We start from the raw sequence: 3042 nt of genomic DNA, 5'->3' as shown, positions 1-3042 counted from the left end.
GGATTCCACACAAATATCCTGACGGGCATCAGAGATAAACAGAGCACTCTTGTTGTTTTGGTCTAGAAGTAGGAACTTCCAGGTGAACAGTCCAAACATAGCATTACATGTAGCTACAGGGAACATATAGATTCTAAAGGGAACCTAGCAAAAGATCTGACTAATTTTACTTTGGGTAGTAAAGAAAACAGCAGAGTCTAGTAGGTGATGTTTGACTTAGGTGCTGAGGAACACATCAATATTACCCAGGTAGTAAGGAGCAGAAAGGGAATAGGGTTTTGCTGAAATAATGTCATAGGAGAAAAATAGACAATACACACACACACACACACACAGGCACGTGCGCTCACGCACACACACACACACACACACACACACGCATACACAGCAAAATCAAAACAAGCAACAATAAAGAAAACAATCTTTTCACTTTCTTAGTCCTTGGCTCTATTAGATCTTGAAATGTAAGAGCCCTCTATCGGTTTTTACGTTCTCTTCTGCTGTTCTGTAAGTTGATGTATGTGCGGTGTCAAATGGAGTTTGTGCTCAAAATTTCCTAGCCCATTAATCTTCAGGTGTTTTTTACATTTTCCGTTTGAGTGATGACAGTAGACCCACTGACCTCTCCAAAGGTTGGTAAGCAAAACAGAAAACAGCCTCAGCAGACTCTGTAAATGCTATTTATAGAAAAGCAAGCTTGGTTAGAGTAATTACACATGAGAATTAGAGGGAAAGTATGGACTGAGTGTCCATCATTTATTAGTTTAGAATAAAATGAACTATAATCTATGGATAATGGATAGAGATGACTTTTTAAATTAAAACCTTTTGCCCTGGTGATACAAACCTCTGACACCAGGGCCTGCTTGCCTGCTGAGTCACTTGAATTGTGGCTCAATGCCTGAAACTCAATTTCTATTGTTCTCTGCTCTCTAAACTGTGTTATGTCCAAGACTCAGCTTGTTCTGGCAGAACCAGTGCTTTATTGAATTTTGCTTGATTTGCTCTTCCTTTTGAGTCTGATTAAAGTTTCCTAGGCTTTTTCCCATGCTCTTTGTTTCTGCTTCAAGGGAAAAGCTTAGTTAGCTCAGACTGATTTCCCCTGTGGATTTTTCCCCAATATGTTTCCTTATTGCAGTAGCCCTGGCTGATAGAGATGTGGCCCCTGGAACAGATTGTAGGCACAGCTCTCGTTAGCAGACCCTTACAGAATTCTTCCTCTTTGCCTAATGTTCTGAGTGCTTTGCATGAATTAACTCTACCATCTTTGTATAGCCTAAGAAAGGAAGCATTGACATTATTATGCCTCTTTCAGATTAAGGAATGGAGGCACAGAGAGAAAATTCAGAATCACTATGTGACAGAGCTCTTTTGTCACCTCGGTTGTTTGTAGGTCTAACAGCTATATGTTCTGACTATTATTATTATTATTATTATTATTATTATTATTATTATTATTAATGTTTTTGGTTGTTACAGGGTCTCACTGTACAGCTTAGATTCATAGTGATGCTCCTGTTTTCAGCCTCCCCAACTCTGGGATCACAAGCGAGCGCCACCACACCTGGACACCCTGGGGGCAGGGCTGCCACAGCTTGTGGTGCTGCCACTTTAGTCCACTGACCTATCTTGCCAGCCCTTATAATAAACACCCTTATTGCTTACAAACTGCAAAGCAGGAAGTTATCTAACTTCTAATTTTCTTATGAGAATACCTAGGTCTATGAAATTTATATCATCAGGCAAAACGTATGCAACTGGTAATTGGCTGAGATGCGCTTTAGTTGTTAGTGTCTCTCACCTTAGTGACCTTGCCCTTAAGCACTACACTAAACACTTTTTCCTTTCCTTTCTTTATCTGCTCTTTCCCCTCCTTGCCTCCCTTGTCTTCTCTCTCTCTGTGTCTGTCTCTCTGTCTGTCTGTCTGTCTGTGTCTCTGTCTCTGTCTCTCTCTGTGTCTCTGCCTCTGTCTGTCTGTCTGTCTATCTGTCTGTCTCTCTCTCTCTCTCTCTCTCTCTCTCTCTCTCTCTCTCTCTCTCTCTCTCTGGCAAGGTGTGATCTAGTGTTTAGTTCTTAGCCATCTCTTTCTTTCATAAGTGGTCTTATCCTGGCTCATGGTTTTAAACATCTGATGATTCCCACCTCTTAGTTCCATGAGTTTCACTTTCATATATATTCTGGGGGCTGGTGGTATAAATGCATGTTATCTTAAGAGACACAGCTCTTAAATATATAAGGTTTGCAGGCCACCTTAAAGGTAGGTCTCCAGTGGTGTAAAAGACTTGAAGGAAGGAACTACATCTTACTCATCCTGACATTCCAAGCACCTAGGACTATGTCTGTCAAATATCATCAGAGGGTTGCTAGTTAGCTAATTTAGGAATGAACATGAAACACAGTCTTGAAAGTATGAGGTTGAAAACCTTCTTTATTGAGAAATTTCCCTGACCTATTTTCAAATGTGCATTCACTGTTTAGTGCAAGGAGGTTTTTCTCAAAATTTTGATACCTCTGAAGGAATAAGTTTTCTCTCTTCCTCAAAATAATAGTTTTAAAATAAAATTTTTATAAAGTATATTTCATAATTAGTGTTGTTATGACATTTGATGCTCATATTTATTGCCTGTCAATAGCTTTAGAACATTGTACAAGTCCTTTGAACTCACTCAACATCAGTTTATTTCTTTGTAAATAGAACTTGTATCCCAAATCCTACAAAATATCATATTATGAAGATTAAATAACATATGCTCAAAATAATGTAATGTTTTATACTAACTGTCCAATTAATAGTAGTTGTTTTCTTTTGAATTAATATGAGTTTCTATTATCTAGAAAGAATCGTAAGCAGCATGTCAAGACAGTGAAGGTAGTGTGAAGTTACTATTCAAGTGTGTAGTTTTGAAGGACTGCAATAATTGGTATTGACTCATGTTAAAGTACTTTTCCAGAAGTGTCTTCAACTGAGGCTAGTTCTCTTCTTCTTCTTCTTCTTCTTCTTCTTCTTCTTCTTCTTCTTCTTCTTCTTCTTCTTCTTCTTCT

This window comes from Octodon degus, unplaced genomic scaffold, assembly GCF_000260255.1.
Source record: "Octodon degus isolate 3935 unplaced genomic scaffold, OctDeg1.0 scaffold00059, whole genome shotgun sequence".
NCBI classification, from domain to species: Eukaryota; Metazoa; Chordata; class Mammalia; order Rodentia; family Octodontidae; genus Octodon; species Octodon degus.
This window is presented reverse-complemented; position numbering follows the sequence as displayed.